Below are 22,936 nucleotides of genomic sequence, written 5' to 3'. Positions count from 1 at the left end.
ATTTTTACTAACTATAATATCCTAGAGTGCCCCAATCAAACGATTTCCCTCAAACCTTTTAAATAAACACACTGGGGCTGCAGCTGCATGGAGGACGCACAGAAAATCACCTACAGCTCAAACTTCATAATCCACTCTCCTGCTTGCCCCCTGTCTAAATTATGGTGTGTTACTGGTTTCTTTACAGTTCTCTGTCCATTTAGTGTGGTATATCTGGAACGGCTTATCACAAAGCTATGAGGGGCTACCCACTCCACTTACTATGGCTGGCAGGCTGCTCCCTTTGGCAGGCTGGAAGGAAGGCTGGCTGATATCTGGATGCAAGAGTGCAATATGCTCTGCAGGGAGGACGAGTGTAATACATGTGGGGGTGGAACGCACGATTCCTTCTTACTTCCTGTGTACACAGCGCCCATTTCCCCACCCAGACAATGCTGTACTGGGTATTCATTTGTCGCCTAACCTGTCATCCCATGTTAGTCCTGCCCTCCACCAGACAAAGTAAACTGTCAATGGCTCACTATAAAATGAATGACCCTGTTTTTTCCTTCCTTCTCATGGTCATAGCCTCTTACTTCCTGGAGCGCCGCCAATCAGGGATAGAGTGTAATCGTGACGAATGGCTGCCTGCTGCTGCTGCCACCGCAGCCACCCAGCGTGAATGGGAAGGCTGGTGATTCCCTCCTCCCAGTCTGCTGTGAGTGAAGGAATGCCAGTCCATGGCGTGAGTAGGGGCCGGGACTGCCCGGACAATGCGTCCTGTCGGCAGTGGGTTTGCACTACACTAAAGACAGCAGCAGTGTCTTAGAGGGGTCGATCGCCCCGATCTCTTTCCCCCCCTCCCTGGATCCATCCCTGCACCTATCTGCCCCATGACTGAGTGCCACCTCATTCTTGGAGCTGTGGGCTTGTTTCTGCTTTCAGCATTAATAATTAGGAATAGTGTGGTTCCCTGAAACCATATTTCTCTTACACATTACAAGGGTTTTCTGGATAATCCCCTTTATTCAGAATTAGTTGCAGGATATGTATTGCCATGTAATCTGCGGCAGGCTCAGGCAGTAGTGGAGTCCCGTCCCACTTAGTGTGCATTGCTGGGAGCGGGGGAGAGAGGTAAGATTGCACAGTGACTAAGTGGTTAGTCGTTCTGCCTTACAGCACTGGGGTCATGAGCTCAATTCCTGAACATGGCCTTATCTGTGAGGAGTTTGTATGTTCTCCACGTGTTTGTGTGGGTTTCCTCTCCATAAACATACTGGTAGGTTAATTGGCTGCTAACAAATTGACTCTAGTCTGTCTTTGTGTGTTAGGAAATTTAGACTGTAAGCCCCAATGGGGCAGGGACTGATGTGAGTAAGTTCTCTGTACAGCTCTGCGGAATTAGTGTCGCTATATAAATAAATGATGTACTAAGGTGGCCTGGGAAGGAGCCAGCCACCAGGAGGTGGCCAATCCACCCCTGGGCCCCATTTTCCCCATTGGCCTTAATGCTGTGCACAGGCCGCACCGCCAGTAATGCCGTACCTGGGCTGGGGACTGCTGCCTTCTCCCTGTAGCCAAATTCGGCCAGGGGGAGAGTCAGACCCCAATGTAGGACTGCTGGAAGTATCTTTAGGTGGCAGATTTATCTTTAAAGTCTATACTATATTGACTCTTTGGCACCAGGAGAGGAGGCGGAGGCTCCCTCTCTCTGTGAGCCCTCCCACTAGCAATAATGTTAAAGTAATCCTATTAAGGTAATAAACTATTTAAGGATCATAAAAAGAAAAAAAGGAGATCATAGATATTCCCTGAGAATGAGCAACACACACAATTGAAAATGCCACAGTCTCTTAAAATTCTATTTAAAATATATTCCAAAAACACAATCAAACATACAGATTATAAATACATTTATATAACCTTTGAAAATAGAGGAAATGTCCCCGGAAAATAATGTCCAAGTTAAAAATTCGATGGTGCACACCTCAACTCATTTAAACTTCTCAGAGGATCAATAATTAAAATGTAGTAAGTCTTGTTATCGCATAAGTCTTTATATTTAAATGTAACCTGTGCAGTTAGATGATCACCACCTTTTTCCTATTAATTTCTCTAATCTTAAAAAATCTCATCCTTATTCTTTTCATTTGTCTCAAGGGGATATTCTCTAGCCAAGCATGAGAATGATGATGACTCAATCATCAAATATAACTAATAGAATAAGTTAGTTTCTTATGTCATGGTATGAATCTTATCTTCTCTAATATATACAATAATATAATTTGCTCATATTGAAAGTCAATTCAATATTGGCATTATTATAATTCAGATACTTACAAAACTCATTAAGTTCTTTCTCAGTACCCCTCCAAAGAAATAACACATCGTCAATGTAACGAAACCAGGACACCAGGTTTGCTCCAAATTCATGGCCCTTCCACACATGAGACTCCTCCCAACGAGCCATGAAGATGTTAGCATAACTAGGGGCAAACCTGGTGCCCATAGCCGTCCCAATGCATTGAGCATAGTAGTGGCCCTGAAATCGGAAATAACTATATCAAAATGAATAGAATCCCCTCTTTGAAGAAGTTTTTCAATCCTTCTGTATAGGCCTCCATCCCTAATTCATGTTGAATAATGGTATAGAGGCACTTAACATCAGCTGTAACCAAAATCAACTCCGAATTCCACACTACTTGGGACAATTTCTGTAAAGAACTTGTAGTATACTTTAGGTAAGACTTGCTCATCTGGGCTAAGGGTTGTAAGTAGAAATCAACTTCTGATAAATTTACTGTGACAGATCCTGTGCCCGATATTATGGGCCTCCCAGAAGGTCTTTCTAAATTCTTGTGAACTTTTGGTAAAGTATATAGTGAGTTATCTAAAAGATCCATAGGATAATCTGTCAACTAACTTAGTTGCTTGTACTATATATTTCATACTTCTAGAGCAATTTATTCACAATCTTTTTTTAGTTTCCCAATAGGTATAATATAGAGCAATTTTTTATAATGATTATTGTAAAAATGAATGAAATTATTAGTATACACTTATTTTTGGTACGCATGTTTCTAAATGGTTATTTACAATGAGATGTTTAAAAAATTCAGAGGTAGTACTAAATGATCCTGTGAAAGAGATTGTTAAGATTAAGATAAGATATTAAAAATGAGTAATTGAATCCACATCCCCTTTCCGTACAAAAACAAGTCATCCACATATCGTGCATAGAGGACCAGGTTTGCCATGAACTCGCTATCCCACATATAGTCTTGTTTAACGACCCATATAGAGATTGGTGCAGCGCATGGCAAACCTGGTCGCCCTTGCTGTGCCGTGCATCTGTCAATATATAGTGCAATCAAAAATAAAATAATTGTCAAAATACAATTAATAGATGACAAAATAAAATTTTTATGTCCTAAATTAAGTGAATCGTGCTTATCTAAAAAATATTTTACCGCAGCCAAATAAATTTCAAACCTTTTTCTTGAGGAATATTGGTATATAGGGATTGAGCATCACATGTCAAATAAAAAATATATAATTGGGTTCCCATTGTATATATTGCATAAGCTGTAAAAAATGAGTGGTGTCTTTAATGTGTGATGGAAGGGATGTGGCTAATGGTTGTTGTAAATACAAATCAGCATAAAAAGAAAGGTTAGAAGTCAGTGAATTAATACCGGAGATAATAGACTATCTGGAGGGTGAGTGAGTGTGTTTTGGATTTTTGGAAGATATGTTGGAATAGTTGAATATTTAATATGCAAAAAAATCTCAACTCTATTAATACCTTGATCCAAAGTCAAATCTAACAATTCATTAAGTTGCTTTGAATATCAAGAGGCGGGATATATAGAAATAGTAGTATAAAAATTCTTGTCTGTTAATTGGAATTTTGCTTCTGAGTAGAAATCCTTTAAATTTTGGATTACCACTCCACTGCTTTTATCAGCAGGTTTAATCGTCAAAGGTTTATCATCAGAGTTCCATAAGTGCTTTATTTTCTACTGATGAGAGATTGTTTAAAATTTTTTTTTTTTTTTTTGCTCTTTTGAACATAAAGTTTTTAATTGATTTAAGGAAGATTGATAAAACATATCAATAGTTACCTTTAAATTTAAAAGAATAGAAATTTGATTTATTTTCAAATTGAAATTGATCCTTTTTATAATTAACATCAAATACTAGAATCTCATTATATTTGGTTTGTATGTCCCTATTAACGTCTTTTAAGCATGTGAGGCGAGTGTAGGCAATTCTCTCTAGAAGCTTGGAGGGGCATGGGAGCTGAGATATTGGATGGTAATTTGAGGGTGTTTAGGTCAGAATTTTAGTTTTTCAGAATAGGAGTAATCGCTGCATGCTTGTATAATGACGGGAAGATACCAGTAGAGAGAGATTACAGATTTTAAAGGTGGAATGAGCACAGGAGACGGGTATCTACCATTTTCTGAGGGTATAGGATCAAAAGGACAGGAGGTAGAGCAGAAAGATAAGAGTGTAGACACAGTTCATCTTCATTTGTGAGATTAAATGAAGAGAGGTTGTTAGAGGATGCTGGGATGGAATTTTAGCTGATTGCTTGTCAAGGAAGATGATACCATTTATAGTCTGATCTTGTTAATCTTGAGTTTGAAGAAGGAAGCAAGATCTCTGCTGGTATGAGGTGGCTTGGTAGAGTTTGACAGCAGTGAAGTTAAAGTACTGGGAGTGAGCATGTAGCTGATAAATAGTAATTACACATTAAATATTTTAACAGTAGATTGTTAGGGAAAGGTCACAGATATCAATAATCCCAAAATGTATCTGAAACCTCAGCGTCAGATCCTGACTGCCTGCAGATTTAATGTCTGTATAGATCCTAGAATACGGCTACTAGCTTCCTATGAATGGTGCATTAAACACAGTACTCAGAATAAGGTTACAAATACTTATTTGCTGCTGGTCAGACTATTATGTTAGATCTTGGTAGAATAATGTATAGCAAGACAACTGACTATATTCAATGCCACACAAAGAAAAGGGGGACAAAACGGGGAAAGAGAAACCAGGCACAGACATATAAACATAGCGTTACATAACAATATTTACCTGGGCTAATGACAGTTTTATGGAATACCAGCTTTCCTCTTGTCTTTGTCCTAAACTGGAAACTGATTTTTAGAGAGACCTGGACAATTACAAATGCATCATGCAGTCAGATGTCCTTAGTTTGCAGGGTCTGGCTGAGGGGTTTGAATAAAGCTGTGAGTGAGAGGAGCTGGGTCTGAGGTCGGTTGCACCTATCTGCCCCATGGCTGAGTTCTACCTCATTCCTGGAGCTGTGGGCTTGTTTCTATTTTCAGCATTAGTAATTATGAATGTTTTGATTCCCAGTAACCATATTTCTCTTACACATTACAGGTGGTTTATGGATAATCACTTTTATTCAGAATTAGTTGAAGGATATTTGTCATGTACTCTGTGGCAGCCTCAGGCAGTAATGGAGTCCCGTCCCACTTAGTGTGCACCGCTGGGAGCGAGAGGTAAGATGACATGTACTAAGGTGGCTGGTTCCTGGGGAGGAGCCAGCCACCAGGAAGTGACCAATCCGGCCCTGGGACCCATTTTTCCCCATTGGCCCCAATGCTGTTTACCAGCCACACCGTCGGTAGTTCTGCACCTGGGCTGGGAACTGCTGTCTTCTCTCTGGAGCCAAATTCGACCAGGGGTTAAGTCAGACCCCCAGGCAGGGTCCCTCAAGGTATTTTTAGACGGCAGATTTATCTTTAAAATCTATACTTTATTGACTCTCTGGCACCAGAGCTGAAGAGGAGGGTGACCCCCCCCCCCCTCTCTCTGAGTCTTCCCACTAGCAACAATGTTAAAGGTGTTAAACCCCTCCAGGCTGATTCACGTGCACTAATCCTATTAAGGTAATAAATAATTTAAACAGAAAAACAGACGAGCATAGATATCCCCTGAGAATGACCTACACACCATTCAAAATGCAAGTATCTTTAAAAATTATATTTATAAATTTATTCCAAAAACAGCAATCAAACCTGCAGATCATAAATATATTCCTACAACCTCATAATTAAATGTAACCTGTGCAGTTAGTTGTTCACCACCTTTTTCCTATTATCCACTATACGGAAACAATAATCAGCAAACTCCGTGATAAGGGCCACCTGTACTAGTTCTTTGTTCTCCTAGTGAGGTATTAAACAGTGATTTTGAGCAAGAATGATTCTCAACAAAGGGATATTTTCTGGGGGGCGGGGGGATCTTTTACTAACAATATTCGATCCCCTCAATTGGTCCGTAGTGTTACACTTGCTGGCAGTCAGTGAGAGCTTGCGGTTCTGCCTGTTTTCCCCTGCTGCCGCTTTACATCAGCTCTCTGTGTCTGATAAACAGTTCACAAGACCCCTGGCTTTTGCAATAATAAGAAACTTAGATCCCTATAATTTGTAACATCAGGCGATCAGATCCTCATTCATTAGTAAATCCAGTTCTTGCACATTTCTCCTCGCTGAGTAATAACGCGGGTGCATCAGAGACATGGAGCAATTTTTTTTTTTACAGCTTCGTTTTTATGAATGTAGGATCAAATATTATTTTTTGGTAGCATGTTGTCATTTAATTGTCTGTAAGCTTCATTTAAATATTTCTTTTTAGGCCATATAACGATATTTCTTCCTTTATCGGAAGTTTTAATCACATCTGTCCAGTTTTGTATTTCTTTCAGAGCTTTGCATTCTTTTATTATTCAAATTGGGTTTTTTATATGTAGTGCATTTCATTAATTGGTCAAAATCCTATGACACAAGTTTAAAAAAAACTTGTATTTAAGGACAAAGTTATTTTGGGACAAAAATAAGACTTTTTTAGTCAGTTTTCTATTGATCATCCTGAATTGATATTCTTTAAAGAGAATTAGAAAAGTAATGGACTTTGTTTTTTAGCAGTGATCAAATAATTGACACAGTCTCTGAAGTGTTAAAGAGTGAAAGCCTGACTGAAAAGGATCCAATAGGTAGTTTGCAAAAAGGAGGTGTGTGAGGCGAGTGTAGGCAATTCTCTAGGAGCTTGGAGTAGAATGGGATCTGAGAGGTTGGATGGTAATTTGAGACGGTTATGGTCAGAATTTTGTTTTTTCAGAATAAGAGTAATCACTGCATGCTTGTATGATGACGGAAAGATGCCAGTAGAGAGAGCGAGATTACAGATTTTAGTTACAGGTGGATTGAGCACAGGAGATAGGGATCTACTGTTTTGTTAGGGTATAGGATCAAGAGGACAGGAGGTAGAGTAAGAAGAACGTAGATACTTCATCTTCATTTGTGAGATCAAATGAAGAGAGGGTGTCAAAGGGAGCTGATTGCTTGTCAAGAATGATGATACCATTTCTAGTCTTATCTTGTCAATCCTGTCCTTGAAGGATGCAAGATCGTGGGCAAGGATAGTAATTGGAGGATTTGAGGTGGGATGGTTGAGAAGAGATTTAAATGTGTTAAACAAGCATTTGGGGTTTGAAGCCTGAGCATAGATGAGAGATTGGAAGTATGTTTGTTCAGCAGTGTCCGAAGGATTTCAAGAGGAGTGGTAGATAGCAATATATGTGAAGAAATCATTAGAGGTATGAGTTTTACGCCTGTGACGTTCTGTTTTACGGGGAAGTTATTGAAGGTTTTGTGTTACTTTGTTGTGCCACAGTTGATATCAAATTCAACGTGAAGTATGAATATTCGTTGAAACCACTTGATCAAGGGCTGTTGCTAGGGTGTGGTGAAAATTAGGTGCTGCCATATCGGGGGAGGAGAATGTAGAGATTGGGGAGAAGGCATTGGAGAGGGATGGAAAACTGTTAATAATTAAGAGAGTTAGAGCTAGGTAGAGTTTGACAGCTGAGAAGTTAAAGAAACTGGCAAGCCACATAGCGTCCTTAAAGCAGTTCATAAGGTGCCAGGCCTCCAGGATTGCCCCAACGGTGTGTGTCCCAGGAAACAATCCATAAAATATTGAATGGTATGAAAGGCAAGTCCTGGGCACATTGTCCTTAAGTTCATGTTCCAGGGCATCCAACAATGCCTGTGCAGTGGGGCAATCCCAAAAGATATGCTGAGCAGTCTCCCTTCTGGTGATACAAAAGGGGCAGTGAACATATCTGCACAGGTTATGGGAGTGCACGAATGTCCTGAGAGGCAGACCCCCCTGGATGGCCATCCATGCAATGTCCTTGTGTCTATTAGTCAGCCTCTTAGAGGCCACATTCTCCCAAACATGTTTGGCTGTAGCCACAGGAAGCCCTGGAACAGACTCCATAACATCCTTCACTCTGATGATCTTGTGGATAGTTTTTGGCTTCCACAAGTCTGGTTTAATTCCCTCCTGATGGTGCTCCCTCACAAATTGTCCAACATCCAGGTAAAACCAAGGTGTAGTCCAGTTGTAAGGGAAGGAGCTGTCCCACTTGTCCCAATCAAGGTTCCTCCAAAGAGGCAGAAGGACAAAGCGGGACATGGACTTCCCAGCAGAGCAAATGTTTTTTTTCAAGGAGTGTCCTGCCGATACAGTTGCAAACAAAGAAGGCCCACCTTTGTGGGGCTCCTTGTACATCACTGACCGCTTCACTCTGTCCATTTTGGAGCCCCAGATGAAGTGAAAGACTGTCCTCGTGATGGTCTTACAGACGGCAGCAAGAGGTGGCCAAGCTTGGGCCGTGTACTGCAGAACGGGAAGAATCTCGTTGCGCAGCACCAGTGCTTTCCCTTCGATGGTAAGGTCTCTGAGGCTCCACAGTCCAATCTTTTGTCTGACTGTCGCCAGTCTCTCTTCCCAACACTTCAGGGCCGCCTCCTCTCCACCAAACCAAACTCCAAGGATTTTGATGACGTCCGGCTTGATTGTGAAGGGGAATGCAGCGGGGGATGACAGGTGCCACAGTCCGAACAGCATCGCCTCTGACTTCCCGCAGTTGACCTTTGCCCCTGAAGCTCGGCCGAAGTTCTCGAAGGTCTGGATGAGTGCTGCCACCGAACGCTGATCAGCGCAGAAGACAGTGACGTCGTCCATGTAGCGCGAACACTTGGCCTTTAGACGGTCTGGACCGGTGCGGTGATGCCTCTGATCTCTGGATTCCGCCTGATGGACATCGCAAAGAGCTCTATACAACAGACAAAAAGAGGTGGAGGGCAGCCTTGTCTGACCCCAGACATGATGGAGAAGGGGTCAGTCTTCAGCCGTTCACCAGCACCGAGCTGTAAATATCAAGGTACATCAGGTTAACATAAGAACAAAACATATCACCCAATCCAAACCTGCACAGAACCTTACGCATAAAACCATGAGAAACACGGTCAAAGGCCTTCTCCTGATCAAGACTGACCAGGGCCACATGTGCATGGCGGTCTTTGATGTAATGAACCGTGTCCCTCAGCAACGCAAGGCTGTCTGCAATCCTGCGACCAGGAATGCCACAAGTCTGGTCAGGATGAACAATTCGCCCAATGACAACCTTTAGCCTGTTGGCTAGTACCTTGGCCAGGATCTTGTAGTCCACATTCAGGAGGGAGATGGGCCTCCAATTTTTGAGGTCGCATCTCTCTCTCTTGCGCTTATACAAAATCGTGATCAAGCCCTCTCTCAGAGTCGGCAGCATTCTGCCCTCCACCACCATCTCCTCATACAGCTGTAGCAGGTCCGGGCCAATGAGGTCCCACAGCGCTACATAGAGCTCCACTGGTAGGCCATCACTGCCCGGGGTCCTGCCCAGCCTAAAGGATTTAGCGGCAGAGTGCAGCTCCCCCAAGGTGAGGGGGGCGTCCATGGCTGCTCTACCTGTAGGATCAATAGGGTTAGTGATACCTGACAGGAAAGATTCAGCCGCATCGTCGTCTGTAGTCTTAAGGGAGTAGAGTTTGCCGTAGTAGTCTGTGACGACTCCCATGACGCCCTCCTTCCCCTTCCTGGGGGTGCCAGTCTCGTCCCGCAGTTCAGTCAGGGGCGTGTGGCCGGAGTGGAGTTTTCTGAAAAAGAAAGTTACATTTCTCACCCTTCTCTAGATTCTCCACCTTGGAACGGAAGATGATGCGTCTGGACTGCTCCTCGAAGTGCCTTTTCAGGCCCCCTTTGGCCTCAGCCAGATCATCCTTCACGTTCCAGCCGCAAAGTTGGAGATCCAGCAGGGACTGCAGCTGACGCTGAAGCCTCTTGAAGTTTCTCTTCCTCTCACACGCCTGTTGTCGGCCCTTAGCCTGAAAGAAACTGAGAAACTTGCACTCGACATACTCCCCCCAGTTAGACATACAATCAAAATACATTTTGTCATTTTTCCACATTACATAGGCATCCCTCAGCTCAACCATCACATCCTCTCGTTCCAGCAGAGTACAGTTCAACTTCCAGGAGCCAGGACTGGGAGGGAAATCGTGGCCCAAAACACCTTCAAAGAGAATGGCCCTATGATCAGAAAAGAAGCAGGGAACCATGACATGCCTGTTTTGTCTTACCGCTCTCGAGGTAAACACAAAGTCAATCCAGGAACGCACTGAGCCATCGTGGCGGCTCCAAGTATAATTCACAGAGCCGGCCCCCATGGATCCCACTGCATCCCGCAAGGATGCTTCGGCTACCATCTCCTGCAACAACCTGGAAGAAACATCAAGCTTAGCATTATTGTTAGAACTCCTTCCATCTTCCTCTATAGGACAGTTAAAGTCCCCAGCCATCACTACCCCCCTGGTGGTTGCGAGCTGGGCCCACAGGGTCTGGAAAAGCTCTAAATGCTCATTCTTAACCGGGGATGCATACACACAGATAAGCCTGATAGGCTCACCCGCCCAGGAGCCATCTACGATAAACAATCTGCCGCAGACAAACTCCTGAACGGAATCTAGTGTGAAGAGGCTTCCTAGGATTAGAATGGCGACCCCTGCAGACTTAGTCACCCCCCCAGACCAATAGGAGGGCCCGTGAGACCACTGCCTACCCAGGTGCCTGTAGGAACTAGAGAAAGGGAGAGAACATTCCTGCAATATGTAAACATCACATTTCTGACTGTCAAGAAAGGCAAACACAGACTGACGTCTAATCTTATCCTTCACACTCCTCACATTAATGGTAAAAAGAGAAAAATTAGCCATTAGTTGGGAGAAAAAAGAGAGTTAACAGTCAATACATTAGTTACCCTCCTTGTCCGGTGGGACTTGGTCCAGTCTGCCCGTGTCCCCGTGGGGTGGGAGCATACCTCTCTCTTCAAGCTAGTCGATGAGGCAGATGTGGGGCAGCTGCAGGAATTCCTCCCCTTCCTCTTCCTGCTTGGAATCCAGCAACTCATCCGCCATCTCTTCCAGGGCCTCCTCCGCCGGGAGGAGGTTCTCTCCGAGCTCGACCGCCTTTTTCTTGGAAGGGTCAGAGTCGCCAGCTGGGCTGTCTAGCTCTTTCCGCTTCCTCCTTAGCTTGTTTTCTTCGCCTGCAGAGACAAGAGGGGGAAAATCTTCCAGGGAAAGGGAGGGAGCTGCTGTAGTGGTGGAGAGGGTTAGTGCTACTACAGGGGAGGAAGGGGGTGTTGTGACAGCGGGACAGGAGGCAGGTGCTGTCACAACAGGGGTGAAAGGGTTATCAACTCTTGGCTCAGGTGTGGGCTTCTGTAGCTTCCTCTGGGCTGGCTTGAGCTGCAGGGCAGGGGCAGGTCCACCTTCCGACAGTCCATTCCCGGCAGCTGCAGCATAGGTTCTGGCCCTCTGGGGGCAGTCCCTGTAGATGTGGCTGGCCAGGCCACAGAGGTTGCAGGACAGTTTTCGTGGGCAGTCCTTGGTCTTGTGCCCCGCCACCTTACAGTTCCTGCAGGCTGAAACTTTGCAGCTTCTCGCCATGTGGTCAGCTTCACCGCACTTCCTGCAGTTCCTCGGCTGATCGGCATAGTGGAGAAGGCCGGCAGAGCCGCCCAGAGTGAAGCATGATGGCAGGTGTTGGAGACCGTCAGTTGCAGAGTTGTCTTTCCTCAGCCTGATAATGATGGACCACTTGCCTGTCCAGAAACCGTTGGTATCCAGGATCTTGGAGGGGTCCTTGATCACGGAGCAGAAGCGGCTCAGGAAGGTAGCAATGTCTTTACCAGGGGTGTGAGGATTCCTCATGGAGACCGTGACTCTTCTCTCCTCTCTGGATGGGGCAGTTCCCCACGAAGCGGGAGAAGGGAGACTCCGGTCTTGCAGTCTTCACTGCCTCCCAGTACCTCTTACAGATGGCAATGGAGGCGAAGGTGATGTACCAGATCCCCTTCAGGTAGTTTTGCACGCTGAGGGTTTCAGCCTTGGAGAAGCCCTGGTCGAGGATCATCTTCTTCCCAAAAGTCTCAGCCGTCATATCTGGGACCCTTCCTTCCACCTCCTTCAACTTCAGGATGACGGTCTGTCTCATCCAGGGTTCCAGAGTGGGGGTCTTCTGGGGGGGTGTACTGGCTGGGCTTCCCTTGTCCAGCAGTAGCAGGGGCAATGGAGGCAGAGGTTCCGGCCACGGGGAGAGGCTTTGGTGCGGTGGTCTTTCCTCCCTTCTTCCCAGGGGCAGGAGCAGGGGTGGAGGCAGGAGCTGCGGCAGCTGAAACCATCATCCTGGCTCTTCCTGGGGCAGAGAGGCTGGTCTGGAGGGCGATTTTCTTCCGGGGTGGAAGGAGCAGTGCCGGTATCCTCCCGCTGGGCAGAGAGGAGCAGGGGCTTCCGCTGAAGAGGAGGCACTTCTTCCGCTGGAGCAGGTCCCGAGGAGAGGAAGGTTTCTTCTTCAGCTGGAGTTGCTCCCGGCATCGTCTTCCCGACAGGCAGGGATCAGCAGCGCTTCTTCCCCGGAGTCGGTCTTCTTGCTCCTGGCCGGCTTCGATCGGGTAACACAAGTCTCAAACAGTTCCTCACCAGGGTTAGATTGTGCTATGGATGAGCCCCAATCAGGTTCTGTCCTCTGGGTTTTGGGCAGGAGAGAGACAAGTGCACCATGTAGCAGAGTCTTCATCAGCCCCTCCCTGATGTTAGATTGCGCTATCGGATGAGCCACAATCAGCATAACCTCCACCGGGTAGTTGGTAAACTGATAAGAACAGATACTACACTTGATCTTAGCCAAAAGGCAGAGAAGCAATCCGCTGGAGAGTTATGCCAGCAAAAAGAACCGCCATCCCACCATACGCTCCGCCGCAAGGGACCAGTATGAGGGGCCGCACCTCCGCTCCTGCTTCACCTTATGGAGATACATGAGCCGCCCCACCCTAGTCTCCTGCAAAAATAAAAAAATCATGCGTGTTAAAAAAAAATGATGGCACACCCGGCATTCAGTCAGCCTGGAGCAATAGAGCATAGAGGAGGGACGCCGACGCCGCAATCACGTGAGTATGGTTTTGTTTTTTTTACTACCCTGCTCGCCCCACTAACGACCGAGCCCCCCCCCCACCCCCGCCGAAAAAAGAAAAGAAAAAAAAAATCAAATAAAATTCGTCTGCAAGAGGGCCCAGGCCCCCTGACATGCCCGGGCCCGGGTAATTAGTACCCGCTCCCCCCCCTCTCGGCTGCCCTGGTTACCAGAGACAAGATAAAGTGCAGGTCAAAGGTAGATCTAAGAGGGCGGGAGGTAGAGTATTTTCATATGAGATTGGAGATGTATAAAGTGGTGGTGGTGTTGAGGGCTTTGTAGATAAGGGTGACTAATTTGAATTGGATTCTGCAGGACACAGGGAGCCAGTGTAGGGATTTGCAAAGTGGTGCAGCAAAGGTAGAGCGGCAGAAGAGGAACATCAGTCTTGCAGTAACATTTAGGATGTATAGAAGTGGGTGGATATATGGGTGTCTGAAATGCCAGATAGCAGGAGGTTGCAGTAATCAAGACTGGAGATGATGAGCGAATGGATGAGTTTTGGTAGCATGTGGAGTAAGAAAAGGGTATATTCTGGCAATGTTCTTCAGGTGGAATCGACAGGACTAGGAGAGAGTCTTGACTCTGCCCTCTTCTTTATTCCTCAAATCAAGTGTAACAAAAGAGAGTTAGAAGACTGGGTGGATTAGAGATTTGAAGAATGTTTGGCAATAGAAAGGGCAGTGCTGTAAGTTGAAAGGATGAATTTATAGTGGAAAAAATCAGGATAGGAACAAGATTTCCTCCAGTGGCGCTCTGCAGTGTGGGACACTTTTGCAGGTAGCGGGTCAATTTGGTGAGCCATGATTTGGGCTTGGATTGTTGGAGACAACTATGTGGTAGCTGGAGCTGCATCATCTAGGGCTTAAGTGAGTGTTTTATTGTAGAAAGAGGCAGCCTGATTAGGGCAGGACAATGCAGTGATATGAGACAATAGCTGTTTTAGTGAAGATGAGAAGTGGATTGGGGTAAGGGTACTTGGGTATAATGTAATGTTTATATTATATAATGGCTATAGATTGTTTCTATCATGTATGATCTTATTATATCCGAGTATTTGTGAAATAGGTCATTTTAGTTTAATCGTTTGGCTAAAAATACATGTGAAAAAAATCTATAAAAATCCCTGCAATCAACACAATAACAATTTTTGATTGGAATTCCTGAAAAAGGTTATGTTGTTGTAATTAGGTGGTTTTCTGGCATATTTCCTTATCGCTTCGCCATGATGGTTTTTACGTTTCCTTTGCCAAGTCCAGTAGTGTTCACCTCTTCACATTTTATCAGATTTTTGTAATTCAGTAATATCGGATCATTATTTAATTTAATGTTTCTCATCACAAATGTGAATAAATAAAAATTGACAATATTGGAAGGGTCATAGGAAAGTAGCTGGATTAATGCTATATCTTTATTAGATATACAGATAAGTCCATGTGCCTCTTGATATCTGGATGCCCAAATGAAACTACAAGATCAGGCATAAATGCAACAATGTTATGTAACTATTAAGTTAATTTTATCGTTTACCAAATAAACATTGTCCAATGCGATTATTGTGGTTTCAAAGCACAAAGATATTTAATTGCATAATATATCGTTTATGCATAAAAATAGCTTTTTGTAAATCCTGGTATAACACTAAAGCAGGAAAGTATAAAAACACTGAATACATTACATCTCCTCTAACGCTTCACCCAGGATAAGGTAGTCAGGCTAAGAGATCTAGCTGGGGGAAGCAACTTGATTATATCCAGTTTCAGAATAAAAAACAAAAACTACTGATGTCACTATGTACACAAGCATCACGTCTAGGGGTCTTCATTGGTTCAGGGTTAATGATGTTCCAGTTGCCTGCTGGTTATAGGTTAATTCAAAGGATTCCTCTGACCACGTCACCCCCAACAGCTGATCACATGCTGCGCCTAGGGAACTGATTTAAACCAGTTTCCACCAATCTATCGGCTTTCCAAACACAATGTCATTTTGATCATTCATATTTTATCTTCTATAACTAGTTATCGCAGAAAGCGATCGCAAAACCGAAAGTAGCGGATTCCAGATGGAAATGTGCAGATTAAAATGACACTAAACATGATACATTTCCTTATAAACAAACAAACAAAAAACCCTTGGTGCTAAAGATATGGCGATGACCTGTTGATACCAATGTATGAGGTCTGCAGCCTCAAAAACTATATATAAAAAAGCACAAAAAAGCTTACAATAGCACAACAATCACAATGAACTGGTGAAACACTGCGGAACTTCAACAAATTCAACCCATTAACATATAAATATAAATATAAAACATAACCAGTGGTAGCGCCACTTGATATCAAACAAATTGACTGCAATAGCTGGTCATTAAACATCAAATATATAGGTGCACCTATAATGACGTGTGTGTGTGTGTGTGTGTGTGTGTGTGTGTATATATAATATATATATATATATATATATATATATATATATATATATATATATATATATATATATATATATATATTGGCCAAGAGTCAATAATATAATGGCAAAATCAGAGAATACTCCTCAATCCATTTCAATGGACAGCAGTGGGACTATTAAGTGTGTAAAAGTGCCAATGACCAAGTGAAACCTTGGATAAAGTTGTTGATTCCACGGAGTGCAGTGACCAAATGCTTGTAGCAAGGTCAGTGAAACGATAAACAGACTTCAACAGCTAAAAGAAACAGTCTCTTACCAAATTCTTTGATATTGCGGCTTACTGTTAGCAACAGATGGTGTCCCGCAATGATGAATGGTTATAGCGGGTCCCGCTTCTGGTTATATAACGAGTACTGTATTCGCTATAAGCTCAGTGTAAATACAAACGTTGCACCCGTGTTAGATGATTAGTGCAGCAACTCTCAGATATATCTTTATGTGGATAGTATGTTAAATCCTCAGTCTGACTGTGAAACAGTTGCTAAAGATCTTTGGTAGCTTCCATAGGAAAGGCAGCATCTCACCTGCCACAAATTAGTAGAGAAACTGCAGGGCTGTCAATCCTGCACTCTTTCAGATAGAAATAAGAACTGGTTTGCAATTAGGTCCCAATTGAATAAATGGTAATTCTCTGCCAGTTATCTGTGCCAATCAAAAGGACATAAAATCACTTCATTAGAAGATAGTGGAGGTCACAGGAAAAGATTAAAAACCTTCTTACGCGTATTCATTACCATCAGGTAACTTCATCAGATAGGATTCAGAATGACCACAGGGAGAATCTTATATAGTCAGCTATCAGCGAATTAGAATAGTCTACACCTGTTTATTCCTTCAGCTAAAGTCCACAGTGCACAACCAGTTCATATCAGGTTTTTAATCTTTTCCTGTGACCGACACTATCTTCTAATGAAATGATTTTATGTCCTTTTAGATCTTCTGTGTCACTTTATTTTTGTAAACTGTGACATAGAACAACGACATTAATGTTGTTTCCCAAGGTATAGAACGTTAACACAGTGAATTTTTTGGGGGGGATTTAAATTTTGTGACACTGTAAGGTAAAATATTCAAATGTTAATTGTTATCTGTTCTAGTCAGTACATTTGCAAACAATTTGTCACACGCCGGGTGATCGGGCAGCGCACCCGACACCCGGCAGACTTACCTGTCTCCGGCGCTTTGCTCCGTCCTGGGCGCCGCCATCTTGAAACCGGCTGCATTAAACCTCTTCCCCTGTCTCAATGGTGGATTGTTGTGGCGCCTAGTTTAAAAGGCACCTCCTCCTTACCTTAAGGTGCCTGTTCTTTGAGTCGCCATCTGGTGATAAGAAGTGGCTTCCCTGTGTGTCCTGCATCTACTATTATAGTCTGTATAGAGAGCTGACTCTCCACCTGCTAGATTTATTCCACCATTGTCTGCAGAGCTGACGCTCCATCTATTGTATTCATATACTATTGTCTGCTGAGCTGATCCTCTACAGTTGTTCTAGGCCGATTCTCTCCACTTCATATCTGTGTGGTAACCGGCTAGACTGCAGAGCTGACGCTTCATCCACTGCACCTGAATTCTGTTACTGCAGGCTCACGCTCTATCTCCTGTTCCTGTGTGTCTAGTTGTCTATCGGGGCCGCAAACTACTCGTCCTACGGTTCTTTCTCCTCTAGCCTTCCCAAGGGCTTCCGTTCAGTACTCCTGGTGGGGGCCGCGACCTGTGAGTCAGAAGCAGCTAAGACCATACTGCTTTTCGTCGGTTCCTGGTGAACATCGTCTCCTCGTTAAACTCTGCGCCCTGCTAGAGTAGTGCAAAACTGTACGAACCCTAGGATTCGCTTCTTCAGCTTGATTCCTCGTGTGGAACCGTGACACAATTGCAATCAAGAACCTTGAATTAGCTTTTGTAATTAATGAGTTAAAAAAATCTAAAGTCTGATGTTTGGTTGAGTATGTAATATTTTTCATGAATCTATCCCATACCTGTTCACTTTTTAAAAATTTTCTACTATTTAAACATATCAATATTTTTGATTCTACTTACATGTCAATAATCCACAAAAACAAAATGTCAAAGTAAATCTTTATTCTTGCATCACAGATATTGACGTAAACGTACAACATTAAAACATAGAAAATATAAAGTTAGCGTTTATATTAAACATTATTCTAATGTAAAAACAATATAGAATGATAAATAGAAAAAAAATATTTGTAACCAAAGTATTCTGAACAAAAACAATAACATATTCTAATAATGTTAACCTAATGTAAACATGGTATTTGGCAACACAAAAAAATAAATATATGTTTCAGATATTACCTGATTGTCAGCAGAAAACCCTTAGAGTCAATCTTAACAACATTATGGGCCCCCGGGCAAAGCAGTGCACCGGGGCCCCTAGATATAGATATATAGATGTATACAGATACAGATATAGATATATAGAGATAAATAGATGTACTTGCTTAGTGACCCTTGTAGGTTTTTTTTTTTTGCAGGTTTTTTTCATTTGCAGGATTATTTATTCTCATTAAGAGCTGTGCCTATGGGGCCCCCTTGCCCGTGGGGCCCCCGGGCAGCTGCCCATCGTGCCCAATGGAAAAGATGGCCCTGTCCGTCATTACTTCCTATTGACAATGCCATCAGCATGTCTCTATTAAATTTGGACATTTCACACAACACTATTGTGATGTGTAGTCTGCATTTCTGCAAGGCTAACAATATTACCACTAGTTTCTTTCAGAATATGAGACATTTCAGTTATTTTTTTTTATCTATTTCTACTTTGTTTGTTTGTTTTTTTTTGTCACTCATCATATCAAACAGTTCAGTTTCTTTTCTTTTTTTATACAGTTTTTGAATTAATTTCTTTCTTCTAGATTGAAATTTTTTTCTTCTGATCATTGCAGGATCAAGTGATTTTTGAGAAGTTGTTGTCTGTGCTTTTTGCCAGGTCACTTTCTTGACTTTCACAGGGAACTAAATACAGGGTTACAGAGTCGGGGTCCATCAATATTTTATTTGACATGTCTGCGCCATTATTAGCAATGTTCACAATGTCACAGTGCTGTATGCTTTGGTCATGATGACTACCAATCTTTGGAGTACTCAACTGTTTCCTCTTTTTTTGGTATGATAATGGATCTTAACACATGCTGTTTATCTGTAAAAGAGAAAATGTGATTAAAAATTTGATCAGCAATAAGGTTCACAGTTTTGAAATTTATATCAGTTACCCAAACAATGGAACATAACAATGACATTACATCACTGTATCATTTGTTAAAGTTTAGCTTTTTTTTTTTTTTTTTTGTAAACACCATAATGTCTTAAATTGTTTACCATGTTAAAAACAATCCTAGTATATCATTTGAATATAAAGTAAAAATTCTTACATTTACACAGTGCTGTGCATAATACACACTTGCGTTGCAAACTCATATCCTTTATAAAAGATAGAGATGTGTCTACTATGTTCCATCACAAACTTTAAGAAAAGCAAAATAAGTTACACTTATATTACCTTTTGGGTCTTGAGAACTCTGTAAAGAAGTCTTTTCTTCAGTATTCCGACCTTAACAGTAATTAAACAAATGTTGTGTTAAAAACATAAAAAGCCAAAATAAAGTAATAAGAAAGGGTTAATTCATTAGGTAAGAAAAAACATAAAGATTAGTAACATTAGTAAAGATTGTGAAAAAAAAAAATACAAGTATTTATAAACATAAAATTACAAGTATATAATATGTACCCTTTCGCACACAAATCCAAAAAGCGGTGTGGTAGTTTAATTGTTTGTTTCTCTCTGATAATGTCCTTTCTGGGTCACCAGTATGGGTGCTTAATGTGTATACATAGCCTGTGTTACTACTTGTATGTGCAGCTTCTTTTAATACTGGTGGGGTATTGGTAAAGGTGTAAGAGTCCTCATCACCTAATGAAGGTTGTTTCACAATTGTTGTGTTTTCAACGTCACTGAGTACTGTTGATGTATTAGTCACTACTACTTAATGCTGTGGAGCTATTGTCAAACTTAATTGACTCAGCATCACTTAAAATAGTAGAAGCATTTGAAAACTGTGGGGAGTCTGTTTGACATAATAATGTTCTATTTGATAATGGTTTATCCTGAACATCAAGTAAGCCACCTTTTGGTCTTTAATAATGTCTGGTCTCCTGACTTCATTAATGACAAAATTTCATATTGTTGATTTATAATTTTAGTTTGGTTTTCTGTAATATTAACAAATTAATGAACCATTGTTTCTAAAGATTAAGCTATTCTGTTTAGACAATTTTCTTGATTACTAGTATGTCCTAATATGGATTGATTTATTTTTTGAAGGTCTTCTCTAACTCCACGCACTATTAACTGAATAAAATTCTCATACTTTTGTTATGTGTTATTAAATATCTGTTCAATTTCTAAAACCGTGCCAACAGGTGGGTTTTCAAAAGTATGACTTGAATGAGAAATTTCAATTGGCCTTTCTATATTTGTAAGTGGGTTGTGTGATGAGGTGCATGTTTCTTCATAAGGTGGCAAAGGATTTATATCTTCTGCACTGCATTCCTCAGAATTGTTACTAATCTGTGTGTGGTGATGGGTGTCATCCGGAAAGGCCAACCCATTTCGAGTTTAGTCTTCATCCTGATTAACTAATTCCTCTGACACTACCAACAAATAAAAGGCAAGTTGTTACGGTTCTCAGGAGTTTTCTATCAGTCAGTATTAGCGCTGGCTTTCCAAAGGCGCGGAGTCTAACGAACCCCCCAGTCTTCACCAAGAACCGCCGCAAGGCAAGATGGACTTTGCTGCCGGGGGTCCACAGGTCGCGATCCCTAGGTTAGCCCACTGACGTGATAGGAGACAGACATTTGGTAGGAGGTCCGGCAGGAAAGGGGAATAGACTCTGTAGAGGTAGTGTTGCAATGCACAGGGGAGCAGGATCTGTTAGCTGAAGGAACACAGCACATGCAGAAGAATCCTAGCTGTATGCAGTGGAACTCCGGCTCAGATACACGGGGAGCAGGCAGAAGCGTAGTCGATAAGGATAGCCGGGTCAGATATACAGGTTCACAGGCAGCAGAGTAGTCAAAGGAGAGCCGGTTGGGGTACACAGGAAAACACCAGAATGCAGGACAGGATACACAGGGAGAGCCAGCTGCTAAGTGGTAACTTGTTGCTCTGACAAAGCTGCAGTGTCCAGGTGAGCTTAATATAGTCTGTGGATAGTAAAAGCCGCCTCCCAGCCACGAACATGTGACCACCCAAACCAGGAAGTGCTGCTGTACACAGAGGCAGGAAAATCAGCAGCATAAAGAGCAAGTAATTTTGTGACACAAGTATTTGACACAGTTAAACAAAATTATAGGTGCAATAACACACAATAACACATATTTTTTAATTGTAATTTAAAATAAATGAATATATTAAAGAATATAAACATTAAAAAAAATAACTTGAAATGACATCGGAACTTTTCGTTTGAAGCTGGTTGTAAAGTATGAATTCTCATATCAGCCAAATCTGAAGGTCGACCTGATAATTTGAAATATAAAAATCAATGATTACTTCAAGTAATACAATATTTTTTGTAAACAAAAATATATACTATATAATAAGAAGCAACATCCACAATATATGAACTATATTTTATTAAAAAAATTTAATTACCCAATGGATTTGCAGTCGATGATTTTCCAAAAATGTTTTTTTTTACTTTCATTTCAATAGATTTTTGGATTTTCTTTTCAGGGACTGCAGCAGACGCTTCCGTAGCCCCATAAAATATGAATATACTTTAAAACATTATTTACTGTGAATAAAAAATATTTTATTTAAGTTTTAATTTTTTTTGTGTTACTAAATTTAAAATATTTAACTTTTAAAATCCAAAATCAAAGAATGGACATTAATATGAATGTGCATAAATAAATTTAGATAGCTCACCTGAGAATGTTTTTTGGACTTTTTTTCTTAAGACCCCTTTATTTTAAAATTAATACCAAAAAGAACATTAATTAAAAATCAAATACATGGTTATTAAATAATTTAACAATAAGTACTTTTATTTTTTTTATTTTTGTTTTAAAAAAACACCGGATAAAGATGTTCTTTCAGTTCTTGTTGTTTTCTGTCTTTGTTTCAAAACAGCATTAATAAGAAAAATATTTATAAAAACAATTGAAAGTTACAATCCACAATACACTTGGGGACACATTTATCAACACTCGCAAAATATGAAAAATAGTTTTCAATCCTTATTGCATTGAGAAGGATTGAACTATTTCTCATATTTATTAAAAAAGCAACACAGGAACAGCAGTTCCAAAAAACCGCTATTCCTGTGAAGTGGAAAACATACTTACCACTGCCTCTTCATTCCCGAAGCAGTACGCGGTCAACGGGGCTCCTCTTCTCACTCCGATGCGCATGCGCCAAGTGAAAACCTCGGGCATGCGCACAAACATCTCTGCTCTCTCTCAGAAATTATAGGTGCAGAGAGAGAGCGGTGAGTGACAGGGATCATGTGATCCCTCCACACATGCGCTGTTCAGCTCTGCTCTTCGGAGCAGAGCTGACAGCACTGAAACTTTTCAATTATGATAATGTACATTAACATGATTGAAAAGTTAATTTTGCTTATTGTTAAATAGCACTACTGAGCACTGCCCATACACTGTTATGGGGAGTGCTCAGTAAAATGATAAGAGATGCAAAGCAGCAGATATCTATGATATCTGCTGTGATGTTGTGATGCTACAATCATAAATAGCAATTTAGTGTTTAACAACAGTTTTCGGGGTTTTTACAGGGGCGAAACCTTTGATAAATAGGCCCCATAATTTGACAGGGTGATAGCATTACTTAAAAGATCAAATTGTTGTATGAATACTCCATCAAAGCAAATATGCTAATACAGCGTAATTGAATTGAACTTAGTTATTGAAAAGTAACATGTAAAATAATCAAACACAAAATGCTTTTACTTTACCAGATTTTTTGGGCGAGTGTCAATGTTTTTGTGAACTTGCTGTCACATGAGTTGATGAAAACATGCTATGGCATGTCAATAAAACAAAAGTATTA

At 41.7% G+C, this 22,936-nt stretch overlaps 1 protein-coding gene and 2 pseudogenes across 1 annotated transcript in view; all 3 read right to left on the bottom strand.

The window, feature by feature from the left end:
* LOC142095435 (uncharacterized) overlaps positions 1 to 22,936 on the bottom strand; it is a 296,495-nt gene that overhangs the window by 204,905 nt on the left and 68,654 nt on the right. The window lies entirely within an intron of this gene.
* Positions 11,241 to 17,052, bottom strand: LOC142160608 (uncharacterized; annotated as a pseudogene).
* Positions 13,001 to 13,111, bottom strand: LOC142095943 (U2 spliceosomal RNA; annotated as a pseudogene).

Source organism: Mixophyes fleayi, chromosome 6 (assembly GCF_038048845.1).
Source record: "Mixophyes fleayi isolate aMixFle1 chromosome 6, aMixFle1.hap1, whole genome shotgun sequence".
Classification (NCBI taxonomy): Eukaryota; Metazoa; Chordata; class Amphibia; order Anura; family Limnodynastidae; genus Mixophyes; species Mixophyes fleayi.
Note: the sequence above shows the minus strand (reverse complement) of the source record. Positions and strands in the feature narration are given on the sequence as shown.